Source organism: Mus caroli, chromosome 14 (genome assembly GCF_900094665.2).
Source record: "Mus caroli chromosome 14, CAROLI_EIJ_v1.1, whole genome shotgun sequence".
Classification (NCBI taxonomy): domain Eukaryota; kingdom Metazoa; phylum Chordata; class Mammalia; order Rodentia; family Muridae; genus Mus; species Mus caroli.
The window spans coordinates 96,613,882-96,631,623 of NC_034583.1; the positions used below are offsets into that span (position 1 = coordinate 96,613,882).

General features: G+C 38.8%; 1 non-coding gene across 1 annotated transcript; it reads left to right on the top strand.

Annotated features, from left to right (window-relative positions):
- The first annotated feature begins 993 nt into the window (after positions 1-993).
- On the top strand, positions 994-1,120 carry LOC115029309. The gene has a single exon (XR_003834883.1). It is a non-coding gene; the product is annotated as a small nucleolar RNA SNORA17 (small nucleolar RNA).
- Positions 1,121-17,742: the final 16,622 nt, after the last annotated feature.

A 17,742-nucleotide genomic window follows, 5' to 3' on the forward strand; every position in this document is an offset into this window, starting at 1 on the left:
AAAGTACTATCTATTCATTGCCATTACCATACATCTACAAAACATGCTATGACCATAGTCTACCATCACCATTTCCCTTTAACCTACTCTATTGATGCCCACCCAACCTGATGTCCTCTATTTACTATTGTTATTATTACTTATGTATTATTATTTAATTTTATTTGCCACTGCTGTCTAATTAGTGCTCTCCATGTGTGCCTGCCTGGATATCTGGCCACCTACTGAGATGTAGCAAACTACCAAAACCACACACTCTTAGAAGAAAGTGCCGTTTTCAATTAAGTTCCAATATTTCTTCTTGTATGGGCACAGCTTTGAGGGGCCCTTTCCCATACATTTGGGAATTTTGACTGGGTTGATCTGCAAGTCTTATTTACATAACTATAGCTGTGATTTCAAGATGTTTTGGTTCCAATCTGTAATCTCCAGCTCTTGAAGTCTTTTCTTTCTGTCTTCTGAGATGTTCCCTGAGCCTTGGATGTGGATGAAGTTGATAGGGACGATCCAGTCACAGCTGAGCACTCCACAGCCACTGACACTAGGCACTTTGACCAGCTATGATTCTTCTCATTAATTACTGCCCACTGTGAAACATTTTACTGATGTTGAAAGCAGTTAAAATATGTAGGTACACGCAAAATACTTAGAATATAGTTTGACAGTATGGTCATTTAGAAAAAAAACAGCAGATTCTTTCTCGGACCTAAAATCTCAAAAGTCGTGGGCTTTTGACTAGATTTATAGTTACAGACAGAAGTCCCCACAATGGAAAAGGCCTTATATACAATCAGAAAGAATTTTAATTCCAAGGAAGGCTTCTCATCCAGACTCAGGCTGAATTCTGGCTTTGCCATAAAATATTTTTGTGCAACTTTGTGTTAAGTTTCCCAGACTTCTGTGTGCCAGTTTTCTATGCTGCATTTATCACAAGGTTAGTATGGTGGATGAATTATCATGATAAAATTGTCCAGAATAAGAAATAATGTATAACCTGTTCTTGAAAGGGAGTGTGGCTGCTCTGTCACATGCAGGTCAGTAGGTGGCAGAGTGGAGACAGGCTATATCTCCACTCAGTGTTCTGACCTTTGAACATCTGAATGATCAGTAGCCTAAAATTCCCTGATAAAAGCAAGCCTGAGATGAATACCAGTAGGTGCCACATAGGTTAGGGTGATGGATCCCATGTCTGGAAGCAAGATGGAGCTAGAAGAAGTCACCTGGGGCAGGGTCCCATAAAGGAGTAAGCTGAGATAAACGACTGTCACATGGGGCCATTTAGGCAAGCCAGGCAAAGAGTGAGTAGTAGATTTGCACCATGGGGCCTGGACAGGTAGCTAGCCTGAGAGGAACGACAGTCGGGCACTCAAGCAAAGGCAAACAATGCCCGAGATGATTGCTTCCTAGTGCGATAATGCATGAGCATAAAACTCCCAAGACCACTCCCGAGATAACCTCAGACCTTCAGAGACCTGGGGCTCCATTAATAGGAGAAAGAAAGTGGTGGAAAAATGGGAGAAAAAGAGAAACAGAAGAATGAGGGTATAATGCAGACCAGCAGAACTGGAGACTCGATGGTAGTGAGGAATAGCCTGATGCCTCTTATCATGTACAGAACTCAGTACAGTTCTGTCATTTACGGAGTTCTGTACTCCTTGCCAGCGTCAGTGCTCAGGAGAGAGGCCCTGAACATTGAGGGAGTTGTGGGTGAGCTGGCCCCAGGATATAAGAGTGCTAGATCTGGCCCGACCACTTGTCTCCCTTATGTTGTCTTGGACAAGGAGGAGATACCCTCCTCCCACTTTATTCCCCTTCACCTGTGGCAGGTGGGAGACCTAGTTCTAGGGACATAAAAGCTTAAGACCCTGCCCCTCACCAGCTCCAGCACTTGAGAGAGCATCCCCTGAACATTGCCTGGGCAGCACAGTAAAGATGACACTGGCACATAGACTAGGAAGCCCCAAGAGCATAGATGTGGGAGAGCTTGCCTTTCCACTTATATGCTATATGGGCGGAAGGGGGTGACTTGCCCTCCCCTATCCCCCGCCTAAAGCAGGCAGGAGAGCTGGCCTAGAGATCAACAGAATGGCTTTACACTCCACCTGTTGCGGAACACACGTGGGCAGCACATCTGTCGGTTTCCAATGAGCCAGCCTGAGGGCATGAGTGTGGGAGAGCTGTCCCTGCCTTTTTTTTTTTTTTAATATTTTTTTTTTATTACGGATTTTCCTCAATTACATTTCCGATGCTATCCCAAAAGTCCCCCCATACCCCCCCCACTCCCCTACCCACCTATTCCCACTTTTTGGCCCTGGCGTTCCCCTGTACTTGGGCATATAAAGTTTGCATGTCCAATGGGCCTCTCTTTCCAGTGATGGCCGACTAGGCCATCTTTTGATACATATGCAGCTAGCGTCAAGAGATCCAGAGTATTGGTTAGTTCATAATGTTGTTCCACCTATAGGGTTGCAGATCCCTTTAGCTCCTTGGGTACTTTCTCTAGCGCCTCCATTGGGGGCCCTGTGATCCATCCAATAGCTGACTGTGANCATCCACTTCTGTGTTTGCTAGGCCCCGCCTAGTCTCACAAGGGACAGCTATATCAGGGTCCTGCCTTTTCATCTGCAGGGTGGTGGTGAGGATGAGGGAGAGGTACCCTCCTAAATCCCTAGTCTTTTGACATGTATGGCAGGCAGGATCGATGTCGCAGAGACAAGAGTGTGAGAGAACTGGCAGTGTCCCTCACTCACAGCAACACTTGGGAGAGCTGACCCTGCACCTCACATAGAGAATAGGGTAGAGCTGGCTCTGGTAGCTGGATTGCTGGTGTTCTGCCCTCAAGGACATGAGAGAGGAGGATGGGCAGGTTTACCAGCTTAGATACCTCTCAGGTTCAGATATAGAGCTTTGAGTTAGCTCACTCCATTATCTAACCCATTGGTGAACTGCAGATCTAGAGTCAAAACTACAGGATTTCCATGGCACTGGGTAACAACAGCATATCCAAATAAGTCCTAGTAAGTTTCCAGTGTTGAGTAGCAGAAGTTGGAGCCCTCATACTAGAACGATGAGCCATTGCATTAAACATTTGCAAGCAAAGAAGTATGAACAAAATGATGCACTGTGAGACGTACTGTGATACACTATAGCTTCTATGAGAGCTTATTTTCTCTGTTGGGAGGAGGGTTGCAAGGGTAAAGGGTGAGTACGAAGGGAGGGGGAGATGAGCAGGATTGGGATGTATGATGCAAAATTCAGGTTGAAACAAAACAAACAACGACATACACTCAATAACTTATGAGCACCGTGTCACTGTTAACGTAATGCAGTGGGAATTATCTCAAGTCTTCAAATGAGGAGGCTATATTACAGAGTATAGAAAAATCAAAGAACTTGTCCATATCCGCTCAGCAAGCAAATGGTGAGTGCAGCAGACTTACATTATTAGAACTTTCAGCAAATGTGCTTGAGATAAATAACATAGCCTACATATTCTACAAGTAAAAGAATCTATAAGAGAGGGACAAGAGATAGGGATATGTAGAACATATTCAAAACGGAGATTCCTATACCTCTGAGCAGCAGCAGCAGCAGCAGCAGCAGCAGCAGCAGCAGCAGCAGCAGCAGCAGAGATCTCAGAGGAAAAGTGGGAGGAAGAAATTACTGCTTTGAAACAGGATAAGTAGGAAAAGGTTCCTTTGTGTTCTGTGATTTTTCCATTAAGCTGTCTTCAGTTTACAGCTGGTAGCTCTCCTTTCTATATGTAGGGAACACCATGACCTTGCTACTCTGTTTCTCTCACTTGAATGACCTTCATACGCACACGGTTACAGCATGCAGTGTCCTGGTGACATGCCCTTGTGTTCTAATCAAACGAACATAGCCATAACTCAAATCAAGCTTAACAAGAAATCATGATTTTTAATGACCAATTTCCCTTAAGTGGATGCACTTATCTGAGAATAGGGGATGTTTGCTAGCTCATGTTACTCCTATATTTATAGCCAATGATGTTTGAAATACCTTTAAAATAAGACATATAATAATTGAATGAATTTATTTTCTACATCCGGATAAATAATATATGTATACTAAAATTAATAAGCAATTTTCTTTGATTTGAAGATCACTATGAAATTTTAAAATGTTTCTATAGGAAGTAAAATTACCTGTGAGAAGACTGTTATCATTCAAAAATAATCAGACAAAGAGATAGAAAATTTTCATTATTGTTCCACTGTTTGACACTCAAAAAAGCAATGACCATCCTTGACATTTCCTGACATTTATTCCCATTAAAAATCCTCTCAGGTGCATAATTAAAACTGTAATATCTCATAATAATTGGAAGAAGGTAGAAGCACTGTGACGAGAAAACATCTTAAAGTGTCTGCAAACATCCTGTATTGACTAGCTCCTTGTAAATAAAGTACATTATTAATTCTTCTTTACATTAGAGCAACAAGATTTTAGAGTATCATAATTCTTAATGTTATTTATGAGTATCACTATATACAAGTGAGATATAGATGTTTTCTAAACCAAGAGAACAGATTCTCATTTTTCTTTTCAGAAACCTTAGCATTCGCAGCTAACTGAATGCCACTGCAGGAGCTATAATCAATCACAGTGCGCAATGTATTCCAAGATAAGGCAACAATAGCAGTACAGAGGGAAATATTCCTTCTGTGCAAATAAATTACATGAGATTTCAGGGATCTGGACACTGGACACTTAACTTCGAGTATTTCCCTTGGGCTTTCTTTGCAGTTCAGTGCGGAACCTCTTGCACCCAGCAAAGCTTTTCTTGAAGCTCACAATGCCCCCTTAGTCCTTCAGTACAGAATGACTTTCAGAACTGTGTTACTTTCTTTATCTTGAAATGGCAAGGATGCTGGGAAGTCATTTGTTACCGAAAGAGTAACCATTAGCATTTACATGTTAGCAATGAGGAATAATGAAATAGTCACTTCATTTAGTATTGAATATAAGATTATTTTGCCAAGCATCCATTTCTAAATTTCCATTCTCTTTTCTGACAAAAGAGAAAAAAACTGCAGTCAAAATAACGTGCACTCTGCATTCTTTTAAGATATTGAATGTTATATACTAAGCTCTTATGGTAAAGGCTTGGTTCCGAAGTTATGGGGTCTCCCTCTCCCTCATCTTCTTTCTCTTAGAAAACTATCGTACTGCTAATAAACACATACAGCCAGTAGAACCTTTAACCTTTAAACTATTGTTCACTGTGGGGAGCAGAAGAAGCTTTGGGTGAATGAAGTCCTGAGTCAAGGTGAGGTTTTGGGACAGGCATGAGCATGTTGAAGATGTCAGTGTCTCAACTCCATAAGGCCTTCTGCAAGTGAGGTTGAGAGGAATGGCAGTCTGTGTAATTGTCCACTCATCATAAAAGCTGAGGTGGAAGTGTTTCCTTCACATCAGCCCCTGTCTTGCTCTTTTCCACCCTCAAATTTTTATTAGTGTATTTGTGCATGAAATTCCTCTGTGCGGTGGTTGCTCGCAGCCAACCATTGGACTGAGCACGGGGTGCCCAGTGGAGGAGTTAGAGAAAAAACTGAAGGAGCTCAAGGGGTTTACAACCCCATAAGAAGAACGATATCAAACAACCAGACTGCCTTCCCACCCCCAGAGATCTGAGGGACTAAATCACTAACAAAGGAGTAAACATAGAGGGACCCATGGCTCCAGCTGCATATGTAGCAGAGGATGGCCTTGTCGGGTATCAATGGAGGAGAGGCCCTTGGTCCTGTAAAGGCTCAAGGCCCTAGCATAGGCAAACTCAAGGGCAGGGAGGCAAGAGTGGGTGGGTGAGTGGGGGAACACTATCATAGAGACAGGGGGAACAGTAATAGAATAGGGGGGTTTGGAGGGGACCAGGAAAGGGGATAATATTTGAAATGTAAATAAAGAAAATATCTCCCCCAAAAGACCCTATGTTAAAATATATAAAAAACAAACAAAAAAAAATCCCTGTGCACACTTGCACATTTATGTGCATGAATGCAGCCTGGGTATGTCCCATACACATATAGAGGTTAGAGAAGACACTTGAATTACCCTTTAACAGAGACAGAAATGCTTACTTTTGGTTTTCTTTCTTTTTGTTTATTTTATCTGCTAATTGTCATGGAAGGTTGTTCAGGAACATCTGGATTTTTTTTTTCTATCCCTGGACTTGTCATAAAAGCACTGGATTTTACAGATGCTAATAGTGAATACTCAGCTTTTATATATATTCTGATATTAGAACTCAAGACTGCATGATGTTGTGTGGTAAGCTCTTTTACCTACAGTCATTTCTCAAGCTTCAATGCTTCCCAGTGCCAAGTCCCGCCCTTGAGTCAAATCTGAGATGTAAGAACTACAAAACAATACCAGATACAGCCACACATCGATTATCCAGACATACAGTGTTCTTTTTCTTTTCTGATTTGATGTTTGGAGATAGGTTCATCCCAATAAAAGCAATGTCAAATGTGTTATTCAAACGTGACAAGTTAAACAGTAAAAAACACATATGCAGTTGAGGACACATAGAAGACTCCTCCACCATAAAAATGTCTCTTTTGTTCCTGCTACCAGTTTTCCACAGTCTTTGTACAGTGATTGTTAATTCATTTCCAAGTATGTCTGTTTGCAAAAACCAAACAAATGTATCAGCAATTAGCAGTAAATTCTTTTTATCACTATTCATTATTAATGTGTTAAATGTTCAAATTTATCTAATTTGGCTTTTAAATTACACAATGCTTCAGGTTAAATTGGATTTAAAAGATGAGAAGGAAGCAAATGTAAGGGGTAGTGACTCTCAGTGACACTGTTATTTCCAGACTGTGACTAACATTAACAAGGTCATAACTCCTGAGTTAGGATTTCCACCCAAAAGTTACACTCCAGGTTCCAAATTTACTGTTATTCCAAATTACCTCTACTTTTATACAGAAGCATTCTCCAATGTTTTTATTATCCATTAATAACTAACAAAAGAAAGATTCTTGTAGAATCTCCCTTTATATTTGTAAATACAGAATTTAATACATTTTAATGTGACTGCTTCTTTAGCCCAGAGTTTCTTTTTTCTTTTTCTTTTTTTTCTTTTTTTTTTTTTTGGTTTTTCCCAGAGTTTCCAAAGGACTGAAACATATTATTCTATTTTTGTAATAATAGAGACACAAGTTTAAGTTACTCAGCAGGAAATATATTGCTAATTCAAGTATTTTGCCAGCTTCAAAGTCACTTTCAGTTTACATAAAATATTAAGACTGGATGTTGGCCTAATGCTGCAGATCCTCTCATTACCAATACTGTCATGCTGAGTTCAAATTCTTCATAAACAAACAGTTTAACAGGGAAGTCATAGTACACAATTTAATCTTTTTAAATTTCTCTGTAAGACTTATGTTATACTTCAATACAGAGGATCCCTATCAAGGATAGTGTTTTATGAACATGTGACGTTCTGGTAAGTGAATAAGGAATTAGGAAGATTTTTAAGTGATAGAATAATTTATTATTTTTAAACATTGACAAAAATATGGTTAATTACACATATTAAAATGTCTTCACAATCATAAATGGATTCAGTATCTGCATTTATTTAAAAATAATTTGGACATAGTTATGGAGTACCAAGAGAGTTTCAGACAGGCTGAGCAAATACTTTATGGGGGTCGGAGAGAGAAAAGCATTCCTAGAAGGCAGCTGGTGTAGAGTACCAACTCTCAGAGAGGTGTAAATGTGGACAACTCGCCGCAATATGAAAATAAGTTCATTTGGGCAACACTCATTTTTGTTGAAACCATCAAAACTACCAAGAATTAGTGTTTCCATGTTGGAAAACAGTTTAAAATAAACAGAGCTTATAATCACTTGTGACTTGAAATTGTGAGAATGGATGACAGTTAGGCCAATAGAATTAATCTAGTATTTTGTATTTGAAATAGAGCTACCCTTGATTCCTATATCCACTATTAATTTATGTCTGGATACTTCTCAATCTTTCAGAGCTGTGAATGCTTAGGTATAAAAGCCTAAGTTTTAACTATACAATTATATGAGGCATGTCAACATATTTTCCACTATGCAATATCAGGAAATTAACATTTCTAACTTCCTTCTGGGCAGTGGTGGTGCACGCCTTTAATCCCAGCACTTGGGAGGCAGATACAAGCAGATTTCTGAGTTCGAGGCCAGACTGGTCTACAGAGTGAGTTCCAGGACCAAAAAAAAAAAAAAAAAAAATTCTAACTTCCTCAATTCATGAAAAACAGAAATGGAAGAAAGACATCTTCTTAATGAATTTAGAAATAGCAGAAAAATACATTTGGCGTCTCTGACTTTTCCACTGTCCTTACAAGACAGCCTCTAAATGTATGAAACTCCAAGTTCAATTCATATTACCAATATGTAAGGGAAACTTATTGATCTTAAAACATTGTTGTAAAGACATAGTTGTAGTGCAATTTGAGTGAATTAATGCAATAATATTGGATATCATGGTTACTGCTGCTGCTAATGATATGATAAAATAACTATTATAATAAAGCTATAATGTTATCATGAGATTAAAGTATATTTGCTACATAAAAGTGAATATTTATTTTTATTTTATAATTAAATCAACTTACTCAACTTAATGGATCGTCTTAAATAAAGGTTGCGAAATGACAGGAGAAACTGAGAATGCCACATTTTTTCATTATCATAAAATATTAATATTTACATTACCAAAAAGTCATGCTTTAATTTTTCCATTGACCTTTATCGGGAACTTTAAGTAAACATATGTAATTTTGTAGTTCAGATTTAATCAACTGTGACCTTAATGGTTAGCTAAATAAAATTAAATCATTTTGGAAATTAGATTTTCAATACTCACAGAGAATATCATCACAGGAAGGAGATATGAAACAACAAGATGTGATGACTTCCTAACACAGATATTGGAAATAACTAACTGGGTTTGACCTATTGTTCCCACATTGATCATATATAATCCAACAAATAGCATGGGTTTAAAATTGTTTCAATCTACTTGTGATGCTAATGGAAGAACCTTGAGCTACATTATTTGAAATTACGTAGTTTCATTTTTTAATACATTCATAATTGGTTGTTTGGAGTATCTCTTTTCTTATTAACATCTGTTTTCTAAGCAACATAGTAGTTGTTCCATTCACCATAGCAGTACCATGAGTTTGATGTAAATGGTGCCATTTTAATCACATAAGAACCATGGGCTTCAGTTTCTGATAGGGGAGGGGCTGAGATTCAGTGCCCATGAGGTGATACTTCTCTTGTTCAGATTGCTCACTTCCATCATTTTGGCAGAATCCAAGGGAGCTAAAAGAACAATATGTCAGGTCATTACAGCTTCCTTTCCAATTGAAATGTCGACCTACTTCACTTCTTATCAGATCACAACTAGTTTATGTATCCAGTTAAAAGCCAAGACCAAGTGCAGGAAATATACTGCATACTTTTTCTGTCTTCAGCCTTGCAAGAAAGCTATAATTTGCACAACAAGTTACACTATAAATTCTAACATCTAATCTCATTGAGTAGCTGAATGTATCTCGTGAAAATTGATTGCAACAATTTTTTCTAGGGAATTCAATCTCAATATTGAAGAGCATTTCTGGTAAGCCAGACAATTGCAATATATTTAGTCTCCAAAGTTCATAGAACGTAGAGAAGTTTTTGATGTATGACTGTTATCCCTAGGAGACTTTTTTAACCCACCAAAGTATCTTGCATTAGCTTTTCAGACACAGCCAATTATTGCAAATGCATAGGAAGGAATTTTAAATAAAAGTATTCATCAATATTCACTAAGATATTTGATATTTAATGTTGGCATATTTCACCCTGGATGTTCTTAAGAAATCAAGTAATGTGTTTTTGAATCTAGGACCAAGATTTTCTGTGTCCTAAAATAAATGGCTTTAATTTACTTTCAGCTTTTTAATGTCATAGCTATGACACTTCAAAGAACTTGCATTTACAAAATAAATATGGAATAAAGAATACCACCATGATAAATATAAATTGTATGTAATAAAATATGTATATACATGAATTTTGACAGTACTCATAATTTTTATAAAATACACACACATTAAATTATCAAAACCTGGGATAAAAATTCAAATGGAAATTAATTAAATTAAACGTTTTCTACAAGACTTTTTTTATTTGTTGGATTTTTAAAAAAATTTTTATTAGATATTTTCTTTATTTTCATTTCAAATGTTATCCTCTTTTCTGGTCTCCCTCCGGAAACCCCCTCCCTTTATCTTCTCCCCTCTCCCCCTGCTCACCAACACTCCCACTCCCACTTCCTGACCCTGGCATTCCCCTACACTGGAGCATAGAGCCTTCACTGGACAAAGGGCCTCTCCTCCCATTGATGACCAACTAGGCCATTCTCTGCTACATATGCAGTTGGAGCCATGAGTCCCACCATGTGTACTCTTCAGTTGGTGGTTTAGTCCCTGGGAGCTCTGGGGGTACTGGTGAGTTCATATTGTTGTTCCTCCTATGGAGATGTAAACCTGCTCAACTCTGTGGGTCCTTTCTCTAGCTCCTTCTTTGGGGACCCTGTGCTCAGTCCAGTAGATGACTAACAGCATCCACCTCTGTATTTGTCAGGTTGGATTTTCTTATTTGATGGCACAGGCCCTCATGTTCTCCAAGCTTGCCTATAACTCACAGTGTAACTATGTAGCCAAGGCTGAACTGAAATGTAGTATCCTAGTGCTTCCATCACTCAGGTGGTGGAACATAGACATGTTCTATCATGACCCTTAGAAACGTTTGATTCTATGTTTCTATTTTCTTATTTAATTTCTCCTTGGTCTAGTTTTGTAATTCCTGATTTTGCTGTGTTATGGTTTGTTCCTTTCTTCATTCTTCCTTCTCAGCTCTTTCTCTGTTCTTTCTCCCACTTCCTTGTTTCCTCACCTTTCGTTTCCTTTCCTCCCTCTCCCTCCTCCCATTACTTACATTATCTTTTCCCAATATTACAGATTTTATCTTACTAGGACAAATTTTATATTTTTTCAGAGCAAACTTTAGAACACTTTATTTAATTTATTTTTAATTTTACTAATGATTTTCTCAGTATTTCCTTATCTTTCAAACTTATCCTGAATAAACAGAAGATTCAATTTCAAAATTCACAGAAGCTTTGTTATATTGAACAGGAAAAAAATCATTTAAGAAGTCTTATTGGAGTCTGACTCAATATCCTTACTCTTGGCCAAAACATTTTTGCTCTCAGTATTTAACAGATACATAGTAATTTAAGGCACTTTTTTTCCTCATATTGACTATATAGTTAATAGCTAAGTTAAAGATTTATAGGTTGAAAGAGTCTGGGAAATTGGGAGAAAGATGGATTGGGAATTTAAATTTCTAGCCCATGCTACTATACCCAGCAAAACTCTCAAATTTTATATTCCTAAATTAAGACCCTCTGCCAGAAAATGAAACTAACTCAGCAAAGTACTCAGGATGTGGCATGTTCTTGATAATGTTAAACATTGCATGTTAAATAAAATGTATTGTTGAGAATTTTTCACTATTCTGGGATTTTGTTATTCCATATGAAGTTGAGAATTGCTCTTTCCATCTCTGTAAAGAGCTGAGTTGTAATTCTGATGGGGATTACCTTGAGTCTGGCAGATGGCTAATTTTACTATGTTAATCCTATCAATCCATTAGCATGGGAGATCTTTCCATCTTCTGAGGTCTTCTTGATTTCTTTCTTCAGGGACTTAAAGTTCTTGTCATAGGGTTCTTTTGCTTGCTGGCTTATAGTTACACCAAGATATTTTATATTATTTGTGACTGTTGTGAAGGATATTGTTTCCCTAATTTCTTTCTCTGTCTGTTTATCCTTTGTATAAAGGAAGGCTACTGCTTTGAGATAGTTTGAATCCAACCACTTTGCTGAAGTTGTTTATCAGCTGTATGAGCTCTCTGGTAGAATTTTGAGGGTAGCTCATCACCTCCAGTAGATAGACATGGCCCCCAGTTGACATCTCAAAATGTTTGACCTAAAATTGTTTCTGTCTAAAGGAAATGCAGGGACAAAAATCAAGCAGAGACTGAAATAAAGGCCATACAGAGACAGCCCCAATTTGAGATCCATTCCTGCACAGGCAACAAACTGCAACCCTATTGTTGATGCCATGTTTTGCTTGCAGACATCAGCACCTGACTGAAACAGATACTTACAGATACTTACAGCCAACCATTAGACTGAGCTTGGGACCTCTATGGAAGAATTAGGGGAAAATCTGAAGGAGCTGAAGGGGATTACAACCCCATAGGAAGTGCAACAGTATCTGCTAACAAGAGGACCCCCCTCAGAGCCTCAGAACTAAGCAACCAACCAAAGAATATACATGGGCTGGTCCATGGCCTCTGCTACATATGTAGCAGAGGATTGCCTTGTCTGGCTTCAGTCAGAGGGGATGTGCTTGGTCCTGTGGAGGCTTGATACCCCAATGAAGGGGGATGCTAGAAGGGTGAGGTAGGAGTGGATGGGTGGGTGGAGGATCACCCTCTTAGAAGCAAAGGGGAAGGGATTGGGGTAGGGGAATCATGGAGGGGAGACTGGTAAAGGGGGTAATATTTGAAATGTAAATATAATAATTAATAAAGAAAAAAGGCAAAAAATGAAAAAAATTAGTTAATTGATTTTTATGTTGTCTTTTAAATTGAATATGCTATGTTTTGTGTTTTAATCATAATTACTCCCCACCTTTCCCCAACCCAACCTACTTCACCATTCCTCCAAATTGTATCTTGTTTTTTCCTCAAAAAACCAATGTGTACTGCCCAAATATTCCTGGGTGTGTGTTCTCCCACTGAAGAAATATTGCCTTATGAGGGGACAGACTTTGCTATTATCTGATTCTGTCTCCTAGCAGTTAAAAATGCTTGTTTAAGTTACATGACTATGGTGGGCTTGTGTGGTTTTACTGACACTCCTGTTAATGATGGTATTTGATATGGCCCAGATTTGCACAGGATTTTTACATACTGTTACAACCACTATGAGATTATATGTTTAGCTATGATGTTGATGTCCAGAAGAAAATTTTTTTTGGAGTTATCTACCTCCTCTTACACCAGTCCCATCCACCTCTTTCATAAAAATACCTGGACCTTGGAAACAAGTGGGAAAATATACATGTTCTCTTTAGGGCTGAGCATTCTGAAGAATATTAATCTATGTACTTAAACCCTTTGTGAGTCTCTGTGTTAATCCTCATCTACTGCAAATAGAAGCTTCTGTCATGAAAATTGAAAGTTGCATTAATTTTTTGTGAATAACAAATCCTTAGCAATCATTTAAGATTATGTCCATTCACCAAATAATAACTATTGCCTCTCTGCTAGGGATTATGAAGTATCTTTCTGTAAGTATAGTTCTTCAGGGTTTTTTCTTTTTCCCTTTTGCACCCAAATAACTGCAGGGTGTTTCTATGCCCAGTGTAGCCCGTTTTAGCTCCTGAATAAAGACACAGAGACCTGGTACTGTTATTAACAAGCTGTAAGCACTAATATCTGGTCAGGTTCTTAGCTATTCTAACCTGATTAGGCTGCTACTACCCAGGCAAATGGTGCTGTACCTGCATCGGAGTCTTGCCCTGCCCTTGTCCTTTTGGTTGCTCTCTCATTGGGATATCATGGTGAATCTTCCTGATTCTTCTTTATGGTCTTTCTATACCTTCTTCTAGTCCTGCTCTATTTCTCTCTCCCATCTCTTTCTGGGAACTCCTGACTGGGATCAGAATTCCCTCCCTATTCTTTTCTACCCAGCTAGTTGGCTGATTAGCACTTTACTAACCAGCATGGCATTGTCTGGACTACAATGAGAGGTCTGGGCATAGAAATTGTTATCTGAATACAGAGTGTACAAAAACTTTCCCAAACATCTTGTCATAGATTATTGGCCCAACAATGGAGCCAGGTACAGGTTTCATCTTGTGGAACAGGAGTCATCCTTTGCCTCTGTATTTTACAATTTTTCTCCCACCTCTTTTATGAAGTTCTATGATCCTTAATGCAGTCTCTTTTGTCACACCAATACATTGACTAACTGAATGTTTCTGTGTTAATCACCACTAAGAAACCTCTCTGATGATGCTTGACAGATGTGCTCATATCATGTGTGTTTACTAGAATATAGTATTAGGCTCTCTCTTAAAGTTTTTCATGTATATAACCACATGTTACTGACCCTGATAACAGTGCCAGGTATGGGTTTCATTTCCTGGTGCATACCTTAGATCCAATAAGAAAGTGATTGGTTTCTCCCATTACAATAATTCTGCTATTGAACCAACAGGCATATCTTGCTTTGTCAGTCCTTACTGTAGTTCAAGGTAGGGTCAGACTATTTTCCTCTTCTAGAAGCATGCCTAGCTTTTGCTGGCACTATGAAAGCCAGCATTGATGAGGCTTCCACAAAAGTACCAGCTTGATTTCTACATGTCCTCTGAATCCAGTTTGTAGTGTGTTCAGTAACAAAGACTTACTATTAATTTTCCTAAGGTAGCCAATTGGATTGAAAATAGTCTGTCATGTTCCAAGGACTATAGGTTTCTACTAGTTGAACAAAAAGATAACCCATCTTGGTGCAAGGGTTTATATCTGCTAGCATGTAGTGTTTTTGTTGGGATTATTGGTCCCTTTTGTTACAGACGGCTTCATTAAAACCCATGTAATGCACGTATTAATATATATATATATATATCCATATCTCCATATCCATATATATATATATATGTATATATATATATATATCCTCTATGATGTGAGGTTTCCCTGAGACCTTTCACAAAGCCCACAGTATTAGTGACTTCCCATTTTCTTCCCTTACTCTACCCTCTCATGCTAGTGTAAAGGTTCTCATGATAGTGTTTCATTTTCTACTTTAACCTTGTGCATTACTACGTTCTGTCTCTCATTCATAGAAAGCCCCTTTCCCATATCTCCTTACCGTGTTTTTCCTCTATATCTATTTCAATCACAGCATATATATCTGAAGTTAAAAGCTATACTCACAAGACAGAAAAATATGTAACAGGTATTTATCTTTTTGGGTTTGGTTTAGTTCCCTTAGAATGACTGTATCTAGTTATATCATTTTGCCTGCTAATTTAATAATTTTGTGTGTCTCCTCCCTCCATCCCTCCATCCCTCCCTCCCTCCTCCCCCCTCTCTTTCTTTCATGATAGAGTCTTTCTCTATTTTGTAGCTATGGCTAACCTCATACTCAACAGATGCACCTACCTCTGCCTTCCAAGTGCTAGGATTAAAGGTGTATGACTTTTTTTTTTATTCTGAATAACATTGCAGAATAAATAATATTTATTCTGAATAAAAATGTGCCATATTTCTTTCAGCACATTTACTGGTAAACATTTAGGTTGTTTCTATTCCCTGGCCTTTGTGAATATAGGACTAAGGGGAGCTTTCCCATGTCACAAGATAATATTCTTTGTGTGTGTCTTTGTTTCTCTCTGTCTCTCTGTCTCCCACCCCCATTTGTGGTGTGTGTGTGTGTGTGTGTGTGTGTGCACATGTGCATGTGTTTGTATGTGAGTATAGCTACACACAGAAGCAATAATGATTGGTTGCCTAGGAGGTAGAGTTAACAGTTCATAAAGCTACTAGTCTGAAAATGGGAACTAAACTGTTACCTGCTCTTTTCTTTTAATTTTCTTCAGCTTTGGACTTTTATTAAGAAATTAAAAACAGCAACCTGTAATGAATTTTTAATTTAACCTTTGATTTATTTGTTTGTTTGTTTGTTTGTTTTACACTCCACATTTTAATTCCCTCCTGGTCTATCCTCTGACTGTTTCTCATCCCATATCTTCTCCTTGCTTCCTTCTCCACGAGGATGTCCCCACCACCCACCACCCACCCCACTAGACTCTAAACTCCTTGGAACCTCCAGTCTCTTGAGTGTTAGGTGCATCTTCTCAGATTGAACACAGACTCAGCAGTCCTCTGCTGTACATGTGTTGGGGGGCCTTATATCAGCTGGTATAAGCTGCCGGGTTAGTGGTCCAGTGTCTGAGAGATCTCAGAGGTCCAGGTTAATTGAGACTGCTGGTTCTCCTACATGGTTGCCTTCCTCCTCACTTTCTTCCAGTTTTTCCCTACTTCAACCACAGGGGTCAGCAGTTTTTATCCATTGGTTGGGTGCAAATATCTGCATTTGACTCTTTCAACTGTTTGTTGGGTCTTTCAGAGGGCAGTCATGATAGGTCCCTCTTTAGTGAGTGCTCCATAGCCTCAGTAATAGTGTCAGACCTTGGGACCTCCCCTTGAGCTGTATCCTACTTGGGCCTATTGCTGAAACTTCTTTTCCTCAGAATCCTCTCCCGACTTCCATCCCTGCAGTTCTTTCAGACAGTAACAATTATGAGTCAGAGTTTTGACTGTGGGATGGCAAGCCCCTCCCTCACTTGATGCCCTGTCTTTCTGCTGCAGGTGGGCTCTATAAGTTTCCTCTCCCTACTTTTGGGCATTTTATCTAAGATCCCTCTCTTTGATTCCTGAGAGTATTTCACCTCCCAGGTCTCTGGTGCATTCTGGAATGTCCCCTCAACCTCTGAACTCCCGAGGTTGCCTGTTTTCGTTTTTTTGGCTGGCTCTCAGGATCCAGTCCTTTTCCCTCACCCAATTCCAGATCTGGTTCCCCTCTTCCTTCCCCTCATGCCCTTTACCTCCAAGGTCCCCCTCTTCCCCCTTTTGATTGTTTCTTCTCCCTCCCAAGTGGGCCTGAGGTGTCATTAAGACAAATTGACATCCTACAGATTGGGAAAAAAAATCTTCACTAACCTCACATCTGATAGAAGGCTAATATCCAAAGAAGATAGACAGCAAAAAAAACAAACAACTCAATCAAAAAATGGGGTACAGAGCTAAAGAAGAATTCTCAACTGAGGAGTCTTGAATGGCTGAGAAGCATTTAAAGAAATGTTCCAAGTCCTTAGTGACCAGAAAGATTCAAATGAAAACAGCCATGAAATTCCACCTTAACCAATCAGAATGGCCAAGATCAAAACCTCAAGTGACAACACATGTTGGCAAGGATGTGGAGAAAGAGGAACACTACTCCATTGCTGGTGGGATTGAAAACTGGTACAACCATTCTGGAAATAAATCTGAATGTTCCTCAGAAAATTGGAAATAGATCATCTATCTGAAACCCCAGCTATACCACTCTTGTGAATATACCCAAAAGATGCCCCACAATGCCAGGGGTACGTGTTCCACTATGTTCATAGTGGCTTTGTTTCTGATAGCCAAAAGCTGGAAACAACGACAGAGCCCACGACAGAATGGATATAGAAAATGTGGTTCATTCACTCAGCTATTAAGAACAAGTACATCCTGAGTTTTGCACACAAATGGATGAAACTAGAAAATATCATTCTGAGTGAGGTAACTCAGACCCCAAAAGACATGCGTGGTATATACTGACTAATAAGTGGATATTAGCCGCCCCTTGAAAAAAGGTACAGAATGCCTAAGACACAGCCCAGAGAACTCCAAAAGGTCAGTAAGCTGAAGGGCAGAGGTGAGTTTATTTTTTTGAGAGGGGTGGATCTTTTGTTTGTTTGGTTGTTGTTTTTTGTTGTTTTTTAAATTTTTTTTTTATTAATTTATTTACTCACTCTACATTCTGAT